The sequence below is a fragment of the Varroa destructor genome, unplaced genomic scaffold (genome assembly GCF_002443255.2).
Source record: "Varroa destructor unplaced genomic scaffold, Vdes_3.0 BEIS01000006.1, whole genome shotgun sequence".
Lineage (NCBI taxonomy): Eukaryota > Metazoa > Arthropoda > Arachnida > Mesostigmata > Varroidae > Varroa > Varroa destructor.
Window position 1 is genome coordinate 7834379 of NW_019211459.1, and position 14210 is coordinate 7848588.

Sequence of the window (14210 nt, forward strand, 5' to 3'; positions counted from 1 at the left end):
TTTCTATCGTCCAGTAGTGGCAAGCAATGGGTGAATCGACTTAGCAGGGCACTATAATTGGTGCCGCAAAGACATTTAGTCTTCGTGTCCGCCGTGACCCACGGTTCGTCTCTTGACTCTCACTGCTTTTGGTACAGTCTCGAGACTCATTCACTTTCTCCGAGGCTCTTTTCTGACAACGTCATTTGCCATTACGTTTGCCAATCTGCTGCCAAGCAGCGGCGACTATCGGCGGCGGCGGCTGCAAGCAATATCGTTATCACCGGCGGTAGCGATGTACAGAAACGCCACTGCTCTTGGTCGTGGCACGAGCCCCAGCAATAGTAGTGATCCTACCAGCAAGAATACAACGTACCGTCGAAATAGATAACAATAATAGCAAAAAGAAGACGCAGAAAAGGTAAGCGGACAGCCTTAAGGAGATGGAGGTAAAGGGGTAGTGACAGCGCTAGCAACAAACGGCAGACGGTAGGCCACGCTAGGCGTGCCTTCTTTGTCCAAGAGGATTTAGTCAATCCAATTGCGCTGGCTGATGGTGCTGCCACTTGTGTTGCTAACGTCATTTAAGCCGGTCGGTTAGGGCTCCTTTCGATGGTCTTCAATTGTTCCGTAGCTTCCGCCGTTCGACGAGTGGGGCCGCAAATTTCATTAGGTCACTTGATTCGTCCAGGCATGGTAAACGGCGTCTAAGAAAAGAAGGGGAATGGCCCAAGGATATTGGATACGGGGGAAGAAGGTGCGGTGACATCTTGAAGGCGCGCACTCACGCACAACGCTTTGAGGAGCTGGTGCAAATAGATAGCGATTTAGAAAGTAACCCACAGACAGAGAAACAAAGCTAAAGTTTGAAGGACTGTTGAGATATTGCAATCTAATTCGTCACTTGGTAGAGTCTAGTGCTTATGACCCTTGTACGCTTACAACAAACAATTAGCGTACGCAGGGAAATTTTAGCGCCATGGTGACGCCCGGACGTCACCAAATAGCATCGCAAAACTCAGTGAATTGCTGGTGAATGGTAGTAGCGAACAAACTGAAACCAATTCCATATAAAGGAAATAACACCGTTTCGTTAGGATATGAAAGCGGAACGTTTCGACGATATAAGAAGCGCGGTTTTGTTCGGGTACAAAAGATCTTTCAGCCAGTTTCGCATACATGATAATACAACTTGCTAAATTTCAGACGAGTGTTGGGGACCGACGCGTGCGTATCACTCGTTTCAATCACGATTTTCCATCCCGAAGGAGTAAGGTGATGCGTTTTTCTATACCACGATGCATCGTAGCCATCTCAGCTCCGTAAATATCGACATCATACCACACATTGACTGGACTGTATTTCGGAAAGATCGATAAGGTTACCCTATAGCACAACTATTTTGTCTATGGGAATGACAATAGCAGTCATCGTCAAAGGTAAACAATGCACATTAATTCCACAAAGTGTTGCTTCTGTTTCTCCAGGATATCGCTTGTATACGCGTTTTGTGTACAGACAGGCGATGTATTTGGCCTAATTCGATGGTTTTTTGTACTGCACGTTCTTGAACTTGATAATGTATAACATACATTAACACTCGGTAATCGATTCTTTTTTTCGGCTTTGTCATTACGTTTCATCATAATAATGATGGTGCAATAATAATTTATCATAATATTGTACAATGGATTGTCGAACACACACAAACAATCAATTCTACATGTGAATGTAACATTGTGACTCGTGGGTCAAATGCTACAACGACGGCTGTACTCGCCGATGAGTAATTATGTAACGCCCAGTTGGCTTGGGGAAAAGACACTCACTGAGCTCATGGGTCTTCTCACAACGAACGTATACAGCACTAAGACAGCGCAGTGGCACGGTATCGGGGCGCTACAAGACTCACGAAACGCGTTCTTCGTTTGGCGGGCCGCTAAGTTGATCTTTCGCTGGTCTTCATCTATCGTAGCTTGCTGTTCGTTGTTCGAGGATCCTAGGGAAATACGGCCCGGCACGAATCTTGCTACTGTGACTCCCTTACCTGCATGAGCTGTCTACCAACCTCAGAAGATACCTGCCTGCCTGCCCGCACCGCGATACCTGGTGGAAAGGGCCTTCGTTGTGGAAAGGGTCGAAGTAGGCTCAATGGCTCAGAACGGCACGCCATGGGACGAGATGGTCGCGAAACAGGCAGCAGACCAGCCGCTCGTCGAGCGCATGAAAAAAAGCAGCGGCCGGTGGACGGAGCTAGCATTATCAGAACTCCATAGCTACAGTAGCAACTGCGAGTTGACAAGCTATCTGGTGGCCAAGCCAGCAGTAGCTAAGCACGCGGACGACTCGCGCGTTTTCTCGCTTACGGATTCAATATCCCCGACGCCAATCGACAATTAGAACTTACGGACTGGCGGGAAAGCGAATCGTTATGATGAGCTCCAGAAGTAGGGCTATCGCATGCGTAAACTGCGCCGCAGATCGCACACCTTTAACAAGAACTGATCGTGTACATCGTTGCCGCAAAACGTTAGGTGTACTAAAAACAGATTCGTAAATAACGGCACCAAGGTTTGAGAGCGACTACTATCAATGTGAGGTTCATCTGAGGTACGCGTATCACTGCCATAATCTTATATACAGAAATTGGTATCCCGTAATATGTCAGGTATCACCGACGGCAGTATTTTTAACATTTGCAATGCAGTTACTGCTATTATGATAATTAGTAGCGTAGAGTTATCGTACTAGAGGAGTGCTCTTCCGTTCTGCACCCCAGTTATCGCTCATGGAATAATGTTTCGTTTTGCACGTACGCGCCACACGCAAATACTGTATCCTTATTTTTATTTGTAATCTATTGGTCTGCGAACAAGTCTTCGGAATCATTTGTTCCTGTAACTGTATCGTCTGCCCTGTTCACTGCCGAAGGGAACTGCGATTGGCGCCACGACGTTTTGTAGATGCTGTCGAAACGTATTCTCGTTGATGAATATGTACCGTACGCTGTTTTAGGCCGCTTGGGCGGTGCGTATCCAAGGTCGGTTGAAGCGTGAAAGGAGTGCTATAGGTAAGTGAGGACTATATTGAGAGAAGCCGATGGACGACCTGCAAGCTTGGCTCTCTGACGGTTTTTCCTGCGTTGTCACGACTATGACAATAATATTAACGGTATCAGCGATTAGATTAAGTATAAATGGCTATATGGTGGCCTAAATTGCCGTGCTACTAAACTATGCTGTCTAAAATCCCTTAGATAAATAGAGATTGCAATTACTTCGCCCATTTGTACTCCTTTATGTTTTCCACTGGAGTATTCTTATTTGCTTAACATAGACATATACAGCCTGCTGATAGAACAGTCATCTTTTGAGCAACTTTAATGCTAAGGGTGCTGTAGATGTGAGACCGATCGATAACCATGGCAACGTCTCAAATACAAAGCAGTTGACACAGGCATGCGAAACTCTACATGGGTAAAGCTCCGCTAAAGAGACTTCAGCAATCAGCAACTTAAGCAAGTTAAGGCGAGTTGCAGGCCTGGTTCAACAGGCCACTTACCCCCCGAGAGGTCACCTTGTTATCCATATTGAGCCTCCCACATTAAACTACACTCTACGTTGTGTATCGGCTGTTGGGTTTGTTATCCTATCCAGCATCCTTCCACTTATCAATGCATCACACGTGCCGGGTATAGGCTTATTGCCCGCCGAGAACGCCATGTCGCAGTCTCGCATCACTTGAGGCAATCGTTCCAGGGTGATCGTACTACTGGCAAAATTTACCATTACGGGAGGTGAAACGAATCAATTGCAGTCGGCTGCTTCTTTTGTCGGTTGTTTCATCTTATGTTCGTGATTTTTTCCGTTTTTCATCGCATTTCCCTTACTTACTGCCGTCGTTTTACGCTACATGCCCTGTATGTTAGAAATCGCAGAAATTTCTTGCCGGAAATAGATAACCAGTGCTGCAGTATTACAGACAGGACGTTGCATTAAAACGTACATATCTGCCTGGTAATGCTCGTTTTGTATGCGCGACATGTATATCGATAACGAAATTGAAAACGATGAACCCTAAAAGCTCATAGAGATGGTATTGAATGGGAAAAATATTGGTGACAGCGATGGTAGCAGCAGTAGTCGGCTGGACTTTAGCAGCAACTTTTTTTTTCAGGGGCATATTGGGGCCGCTTTCGAGAAATTCGGTCTGCCCAGTATAGCGAAATGCCCTTGGGTCACACCTAACTCAGTCTCCGTCCCCCTTCTGACCGGTCTAAGTAATGTCCGAGACTTTACGGTGAACCTACTTTACGCGTGAAGGTATGACGGGAAACCAGCATCGCAGCGCCTATTCGGACGTTCGCCGTTAGCAGGATCTGCGTTCCAACAGCTCTTTGCGTCAAACTGCCGCATCATCCCACTGCTGCGGCCGTCGCTACAAGGAGTGTGTGTTTTTCTGCTACGGCTGGAATTACCACTATAACGTTTCCAATTGCAGCTGTTCGCAGTTAGTCCCATTTTTCCCGTTTTTTTACGCATACGCCCACAGCAGACGTTGCTTTCCTATCTCTTCTCTCTGTCGCTCGTCTTTGATGCGATCTCCAAGTGGTAGTCCCCAGCCGGAGAACTCAAAAAGATAACTGTTCATACAAACTGAAACTATCTGTTACGAAAACGTGTTCTCTCCATTTACTTCTATCTTTTTACACGAAATTAGAAATCAATAGCTTTCCGGCAACTATTCGATTCTACTATACACAACGCTGGAAAAGCGTATTGTTCTCTTATAGCCTGTAGATTGAAGCGTTGTCTACAGTGTGTAAGCGGTCAACACTGGCAGTTGTCCAAAACACCTTCGTACATAAAGCCTGTAGACATCAGGGTTGCAACGAGCGACCAAACAGGACTTGGTTGGCTTGCCTATAATTCAAGTCGAGTAACGGGATATGCCCAATACAACAGTACTATTTACTGTTCGTGGAATATCTGCGGCCATGCAAACATCTGAGGGTCACGACTGGACGGTTCTTCTCCGTTGGTAAAGTAGCGGTAGACGCTCCTCATCCGGCACATCTTTGGACCTTCCACTCTGCTTACCTACCCGTGTCCATATTTTCTTCCTCACTGCTGCAGGACTGTTCACTTTGACTGGAGTGAAGAAGCCAGTCGGGCCCATATACCTTGTCGTATCCGAGATTAACCGGAGCTGCAGCCTTTGACTCCATCGATGATGCAGCTGCCGGGGCTACTTCCGTTGTTGACATATGCGAGACGAATTCGAGTCGCACCGCGCCAGGGCAGACGGCTTCGTTTTAGTCGTTGCTATCGCTGCATAATAGCCGTACTTGCTGCTGCTGCGGCTGCTGCGGCTGCTGTTACTGTTGTCGTCGTCATTTCGTAGGGAGGCCGGCCAACGAGCGAGACTAGCAGACAGCAGCTCTGCCAACCAGTGGAAAGGCAACATACATCTAGGATACGGTTAATGTGAACCAGGACGGCAAGGCAAGATGTAACTTGGTTGGTCAAGGCAAGAACGTAAATCACAACCGGCCTTTCGCAGATTCTCATTTTCTACCTCCATCCTACACGATAAAAATTCCGTGCCCTGTTATCCTATATTTTGACAATGGCTAAAAATGGCTACTACTTACAACATATTCAGCCTTTGCAACAGCACACGGCGATATCAAGGACAGGGGGGGGGGGGGGGTCGAACGGCAAACAGGCGTATCAGCGACACTGCATAGTATAGTCTAAGAAGAGCGACATTACCTCGCGTTTGTATAGTATTCGATAGCGCAGCTTCTTGGAAGAAATAGGTTTGATTTATTCAATCTTATTCCTTTAGCGCAGCCTCGAGCAGTGGAGCCCTGCTCAAAACATACGTCCCCGTAAACCCACCATGTTCGTGATGACACATCGGGCACTGATCGTACGGAAGAGATCAGTTCTTGCTTCTTTGACTGCCCCGGGAGCCAAACTTCACTCCCCCTATCCCGGAACACCCGTATACAGTGATAGCCCCTGAATCTGCATGGCAGAGGGAAGAAAGAAAGATTTAGAGGAGATTTTCGCAGACACTCACACCCGTTGAGGTTGCGTCGCCGCCGCATCAGCCGCAACGACCTCACAAAAATTGACTGGTTTTAAAAGGCACGTTACTCGCTGACGTACTTTCTCATCGAATACAGCATGGCGTGAATCACCTTTTGCAAAGGGCTGGGACAAAACGTACAAGCTTCGACCGAAGTGAGACCGAAGCGGCGCTATCTTCGCGTTCTGCAAAGATCACTTTTTTCATCCCGAAACCTTTTGCTTTACAGAAACTTATAAAATGGGTTACGCAATTATGCCAATCATACGGACTAAGATGACCACATCAATTGACTGATCAATATCTATCGTATATAGTGTATATATATATATTATGTATTCAGCTTATTTTTCTTCTCAACAGTTTTAAGTTTTATATATCCTGAAGCAGCATGCAGTATATCGCTCTCAAAACATGACCCATTTTATTCCAATTACGCCCATTGTGTCCCATTCTAAAAGCAAATCGATACGGGGTAAGGTAACGAACAAAACGCTGTCCATTCGAAAGTTTTTCCTAATTTCTTCAGCTGCGGGATCGATATGATATATTACATAGGGACTCGTACGTTGCAGGCACAGACAACGCTCGTAAATGGTCGAACTATGCATAGACACATATCTAGTCACCCAGGCAACAGGACAATATCGTCCTATCGGGTGCAGTTAGCTGTGGTTGCGGTGGCCTGCGCGTATCGTTCTGATGGCGCTACGGGCTAAAGTAAGCACTCGGCTCTTTATCCCTCCGCCCTTCGACACTTAGTTAGACCCATATAGACACGAACACGTCGAGCTGTGTGTGCCCACTTCATATAGCAGTAAGTATAATTACTTCCAATGCATGGTCTACCAGCGCTTGAGCGATCAATGGCAAAGCCCGCGCGAACAGAAAGGCGGCCGTCGACAGCAAAAGTCAGCACCAGATGACAACATCTATATTATAACGTGTCTAATATTTTAGTCGAATTATTGTCATAATATCACTTGGATAACGTTCCCAAAATCACGAACCGTATCATGAATCTTTGTCAGACAGTTCAAGAAATCAGCTGATCCCTCAGAAAGTAGGATCAGAATTATACTTTGTGTGCTAAGCTGAATCCACAGTCACGGAGAGATTACTCCTGCTTAACGGCAACAAGCTGTTGCGCCGGATAGTTCTCTACTCGATCTTTGCGAGTAACCGTAGGATTCATCAGACTTCTGTTCAAAATAGAAAAAAGTCATAAGTTGGTTAGTATTAGGGCTGCCGGCCTCTTCGTCCAAGGTTTTCTTTCGTAGATATGTATGTATATGCAATAAAAAGTTCGATGCCTATAATTTTGGCAAGCAGACCCGAAGTACCATCAGAGGAGAACAATGTTTAATAAAGCACTACTTTCCATGCAGTTTTTGTATTACGTCGCCCTCATCGAGATCTGTTGAAGGCCACAGTGGCCAAGTACATTATGTTCAACACATTGAAATGGAAACGATTAACTGTAAGTTCATTGATAGTAACATAATCCAAACGTCGTTGATCGAAATGCACCCATCAATCAATTCCTTTTGAGTCCTCTTGCTGTCATTCCTTATTTTCTCTGTAGGTCGGCCCCTGCGGGCTGGGACGAAAGTAGACAGGCCCTGCTTTCGACAGGACGTAGTGCAGCGTCCGCCCACCTGACCAACTACAGGTTGCTAGCTAAGTATAATAGTAATGAGACAAAATTTGAGAAAACCGCTCTCTTCAAATCCGAAGGTAAGCTGAGTTTAGCCTCCTCAGCCAGACGAATTTAGCAGAAGTCGGGAGGACAAGTAAAAATGTAATGTTTTTGGTCATCTAACAGTCAATAAACTGGTAAGGGACCCCCTCTAGCAACAAAGGTACTAGCTGCTCCATAAACTCGTCCTGTTCATTCGATCTTATTTATCGATGATTCAGACTTCCTTCCAGTAAAGATAGTACTTTCATGCACTGAAACCGTTGTTTCCAAGCTCTGGCAGTACCGACCATACGCTATCAAAAAGGCGTTAGTTGTATTAGATGACCGGAAAACGGTAGCCGATTTTGAGCCGTTATTTCGGTTCATATACGCACCCCAGCTGCGTATGGAGCAGGACAATCGAACGCCCACGTCCTATTTCGTAGTTGAACTGAGACAGAAGACGGGAAGTGGTAGTGGCAGCGGATACCTAAGCCCGAAAAGGGCCGAAGGCTGGCGGCCGAATTAGCTGCGATGAGCAGGACGATGATCAACAAGGCCATACTGCTTTACTTGCTGTGCCGATTCAAAGATGGCTCTCATAGTGATGGCTCACTCCATTGTCCGTCCGTTCAACGGTTTCTTTTTGTCTCTGTTCTAACTCGAAAGCACTCTCCCGCTGTCTTTCCAGCTCTGCCGTTCCGTCTTCCTATGCGTGCTCGCGTCCCAGTTCAGAAATAACAAAACACCGCGTGCTGTTCTGAGCGTCCTGCTGGCTGCACCTGATGCAGATGCTATCTAACCCGACTCGACGTATTCTCAACCCAGTGGCCTGCGTCTGCCGGCCGCCAGTCGGTTACCTCTTGCAATGCAGGACAGCTGCGTCAGTAGCAGCATCAGCAATATCAACCGAACCCAGCTCACAAGCGTTCCCCAGCTCTGCAGTCCCAGCGCTGCTGCCGTAGCAGTCCTTGATAGTTCATTTGGTTGTCGATCTCCGTATTGCGTCGAATTGCGCTTTATACCGATGCATCGCTCCTGAGAACAGTGAGCATCAGCCGACATTAGGTGGCAAGCACGCCTCTAGCACCGCTGGCAGCAGAGGTGCCAGGCGAATGAAAGCGCGTGGAGTTCCGGCCAAAAAGGAGGAAAGCAGTAGTAAAGCACCATTTTTGTGTTTGTCCCATTTCTTCCTCATCCCGGTCTCACAGAGTTCAGCAGCTGCCATCCCAACTTACGCCACACCAATCCGACTGAACAACAAGCAATAAGCAAGCGTCAGCAGGTGGTGTCTCTTGCTGCAGTCTTGCCCGGCCAGTTTGTCGCGATGTTCAGACGAGCGGCGACGACCAACTCGACGGCGACGAGGGAACAGCGAGATTGAAGTAGTGGGTCTGCCGTGTTTCGGGGGGAGAGGGCGAATAAGCCCTCCAACGACGTTTTGTAAGACAGAAGCGGCGACTGAGCTAGCAATGACAGCATTACCTCGGGCCTTGAGTGGGTGCCGCATAGTCCCACTGTACAGTTCTCCAGAGTCGGAGATTGTGAGGGCCCTGATAACCTGCTGCCCGTCTGTCTTTCTGTATTAGCAGGAAAGCTGCATCGGCCCGTAAGAACTGGTGGAACTGAATTTGGTGGACGAAGTGGACAGGCTGGGAAAAAACTAGAAGGAAAACTTGGCAAAATAACTCGACCCCAAAAAGAGCGATTGCAAGAGGAACGCAAAAGCTTTTAGGCAGACAGTGGGATAGAATGGGTGAAAAGCACCTAAAAGATGAGGGCACAGCAAACGAGTGCTTGCTAGCCTGCGAACGAGGGAGTGCCAAAGAGGAGCAGAACGAAAAACAGACAGAAAATACACAAAGGACGGCAGTGGCATCACAATCAACAATATCTGTGCTCTTCGATAGGCTTACGAGAACTGAAGGGCGGTACGTGATACTCTCTCTCTGTCTCGTCCTCGATGTCGGGCTGAACTGAGCCCAGCAGCAGAAGTAAGAACGATTTTCAACGTCAGGGACGACGAATAGGGGCAGCTACGACGTAGTGGCATGTTAGAGTACATACGAGACACGGTGAAGTGTACAAACATCCATCAACTGCAGACCGTCTTTCGTTTATAAAAATAAGTACACGTAAGGCCCGTAATAATGATGAATCTCCTAGCCCCAATTATATCGAAGTGATGCTAACTACAGACGAATGACTGAACAAAGTTGTTTGAGAATAGACCTGGTGTGGCAGGACATAGAATACATTGAATGGCTAGAAATCGGTAGAAAGTGGTGATATTCACAGCTTTACGGACGAGTTACCATATTTTAGCATTACCCTTCCACATCCCAGCCGCCCCCTTCTCCCGATGCTAGAGACATAGTTGACATCTATTGAGCTCAAGCAAGGTACAGCGGTAAATTTACGCCCATCAAATCTTGGATACCTACCTATGGATATGAGAAATTTAATTAATTTCAAGCGTCCGCAGAGCGCCCGCTGGGATTTCTATCGCGCTAATGTCACCGCCTCTGACAGATTTCAATGGTCGTGTCCATGTAACTTAATAGGCAATCAGCCCATAGCGATTTGGTGCTCATAAGTGCTCACAATCTTCATCATTTAAGGGCTTGACACTTGCAATTGCAACTGTTTTCGACTTGGACAGCATTTGAAGATAACATATTTCCCTGCGCGAAATACAAACCTAAATAGCCTTGACGCATCGATGTACTGTGTATGTGCAACATGTGTACACTATCGTTAAGCTGTTACAAATTAAACCGTCTGCTTCCAAATACACTATTCAGGCTTCCAGCCAAGGCCCCATCGCAAAAACTAAGTAAAGTTATTTAATTTTCAATAATCACCACTGTACGTTGTTTAATACTCTGTTTTTCCGTTCACAGTTCTATAGCAAATACGAGCCACGGGGCAATTTCCTCATCATTACTACCGTTTGAATCATCATGACATTTTAGTAGCATTTCATCGATTACCTGTTGAATACTTCATTTTCGCCATCATCTACCCCTGACGCGACACGATGTGAACGTGCTAAAAAGAGCAGTGAACCAGCCACGATCAATTGCAAAGCCTATACGTTTATATATGTACCTTGCTCTGTTTAATTTCATATGGCATGACATTGTGACGTTGATGAACAGTACTTAAAATTGAGTAGTTCCAGAGAACGGCGTCCAAAACGAAGTACCCCTGAAAGTGGATCAATTTATCGACCCAACGGCGCAAGTAACTATTCCAGAAGAATCTTAAGCACAACGCCCGAAGGGTCCAGGGTAGTAGCGTCAGACTCCAAGCTAAGCAGTCATAGTGGTTCGAAGTCGGTGCACAACTACTGTTTCGTTTCTGACCGCCAGGCACCAATGAACAATGAACTATCAGCTACGAACTGGGGTGGCGGCAGCTCCCGACGAATGCTGATGCTCCTGGACTTGTTCTGCGGAACCGAAACTCAGTTCAGCTGGGCTAAGGCCAGTGTGGCGCGGTAACGTCGCCCAGTTAACGGCAGCTGAAAAGCTCCAGTACGCCTTATTTTCTATCTCGTTACCTTCATTCTTTCTGACTATTAATACTGTTGCTGCTGTTGGCGCCGATGTTGAAGACCTGATGCGCAAAGGGCTTCAAAGGAGAACTCAACACAATTGCAGCGACTATTACTACTCTTTCTACCGCTGCTGCTACTACTGCTGCTGCTGAAAACAATCGTCGCATCTTATTTTCATAGGCAACAGCTAACAGCTCTGTGCGCCCGCCGTCGCTCGCCCGTGTCCGACGGGCGCCTCTCGACGGACAGGTGACCACGGCTTACCAGCGTAGGCTGCTGCCGCTCCCGCAGTAGACTGTAGCATATTGACTTGCCGTCGAAAGGAGCCAACGGCCTGGAGCGACGTAATACAACACGGCGTTCAAGGGGCTCCTGACAACCAACAGCAAATGCAGCACACGCCAGCAGCAACCGCAGCAAAAAAGTCGCTGTTTCAGTGACAGCAGCTGCAACAAAAACAACATCAACAATAGCTTCAGCTTTGATGGCCGCAGTGGTGATTGGGGCAAATATGGAAATAATACGAGCTCTCCTACGCTGCTGGTGGCGCCGATGATGACGATAACAGTGCAGATTTTCATTTGTACATTTGATTGCTTGCGTATTTTTGTCAATGAAGGCGCTGTAATGGAGCAGTATACGACGCTCAGAATGGGTGGCAGCAATGGTAGGATTGTTACGCAGGAGCATCCTTATTTTTTCGGAGTGAAGCTAAAGGCCGTTAAGCGAAAAACAGCACTAAATTGAATTATATCTAATGTAGAGCATATATGATTTACGGTTTACAGGCTCGCTGATGGAACTAGAGTGAACACTGGGGGACGGGGATCGAGTTGTCCGCTCGTCAAATAGCGGAAAATTAGAGGAGGATACACACACATTTAATGGCTAAGAACTTCTACTAAAGAATCACGAATGCCGAAAGAGGGAACATCGAGATATTATTAACAGTATAAGTTAAGCAACATCAGCTTTAAACAACGCGCAACCGCAGGCTTACAAGAAACAGGTCAATCAACCGTCTATTAATAATAAGCTATTAATATACAGCCTGTCGGACTGTTGCGAGAAGCCAATGCTCATCTACGTGGCTTAACAGTGCCAGAATGTAAAACATTCGATATTGTTATAGAGACTATTAGCTGGATCACAAACGACGGGTCGACTATCTACGTATGCGTGGACCTCAGTGCAACTGAAGGAGATCATTGGCTCCAAACACTCCCGCTTATTTTCTCGATTCGTTTAAATTCGCTTATAACACGATCCATTTCGTGAATGTCCGTAACCATCGCAAACCGTGATGGCGTCCAAGCCTGAGCCTGATCCCTGGTCACATTCGCCTTCCCTGACTTCGCTGCGTAATCTTAAACACGGAACCCATATTGTCTCATATGGAAATCTCCTGCGCCTAGCCCGCTGTGATGGGCTTGGACGTCGGCAAGGCTACGCCGTTTCGTTCAGGCGGACGCGACGCGGCAGAGCGGCGGCTTCAGTCCAACGCAAGCGAGAAGCCAGCCAGCTTGCCAGCAGACCACGCCTTAGTCCCAGAGCTGCAGAGGGTCTAATAAGCGACAGCGCCGGCGACAGTGAAGTCCTCCGTTGCTCGTCGTCAACATCCGCACCAGCGACACAACGTAAATCGGTAAACAGGCAGGAAGCCGACTTCGTCCTGCAGGTGTTGATCTTTCCGCCGTGAAGTAACCGACTGATAATGAGATCGACGCTTGATGGAGGGAAAGTTATCGAAGCTTCATGCAGTCCAGAAACTTTCAAGGGGTTTTTATTTGGCATCCAGCTACTGCCTATATACAACCATTACCTCCTCTTCTATGACGTTATGCACTGTAGCCATGCAGTGCAGGATGTAAGCCAGAGAAAGGGATTCGCGCGTTTTTGAGCACGCATGCTGAGAATTGTCGCTGACGGCGCCACAATCGCAGAGACGTGTCTTCCTTCTCGGAGAGATAACAACGGACCCGCTGAGTAGCGAAATTCTCGATCACGACGGTATTGCTGCCCGAAGTAAATTCTATGGTAGAGCGAAGGCGCCAAGATCACGAACCACCCACTCGTCCAGTAAGTCTCAATCGGTAGTGGAAAATAAACAAATTCTTTCAGTATTATCTTAACGATTGACTGATGATAGAAGTTTCGCAATGCGAAACCCGCGCTGGCCACAAAACTCCCGGAGTTTTCCAGTTGCTTAGAACTTGCCTGCGAAGCACTACAGGGCCTCACCCCTTCTGCCCCTTAAGTGGATACGTATCGATGGAACACAGCTGAATGCACGGGCGGACACGAAACGAGCGTCACACAATCATTGCAACACTATATCTTTATATATATATACGTGTGTGTGTATATATATATATATATATATATATATATATATATATATATACAGCGGATTACATTAAACACAAAATCGTTTTACCTACTCACTCGCAGGTGCCATATGAAAACGTTGACTAGCACAAAACTTACCTAAGAACGTAGAGACACTCACTGCATAGAAATTAATGTGTAACAGACAGAGAAATAGTACTTAGGAGGGTAGTTTCATATAGGTGTAGATGCGCTGTTCACAAGGGAAGGCACCTGGTTACCTGTGAAGGGAGGCCCCGCCGATAGTGGCCTGTTCTGCGCATCGTCCCTCGCCCGTCGATGCAGGGCCCTGCGCCGGGAGCGCACAATGCACCACCATCCGTCCGACTAGCAAGGCGCCATTTTTGAATTCCATCGTCGTATCGTCATCGGCGTTCCGTCAAAATATCGCACAAAATCGCACGTCGTACGCTATGGGATGTTATAGGGGAAACATGAATAATCTCACGTATTCATTGTGTGTTCAGCTTTATTGTTTTGTCCATTAGTTCAGCGCCGGGAGAC

The 14210-nt window shown here is 47.0% G+C and overlaps 1 protein-coding gene across 6 annotated transcripts in view; it reads right to left on the reverse strand.

The window, feature by feature from the left end:
- The window catches only part of LOC111253171 (protein couch potato-like), a 57277-nt gene extending 43331 nt beyond the window's left edge, over positions 1-13946 (reverse strand). For 3 of the 6 annotated variants that reach the window (XM_086992360.1, XM_086992359.1, XM_022812214.2), the window contains exon 1: positions 13806-13917. The gene's annotated coding sequence lies outside the window, so the exon portion shown is untranslated. The other 3 variants (XM_022812216.2, XM_086992361.1, XM_022812217.2) reach the window with 2 other exon arrangements.
- Between the last annotated feature and the right edge of the window lie 264 nt (positions 13947-14210).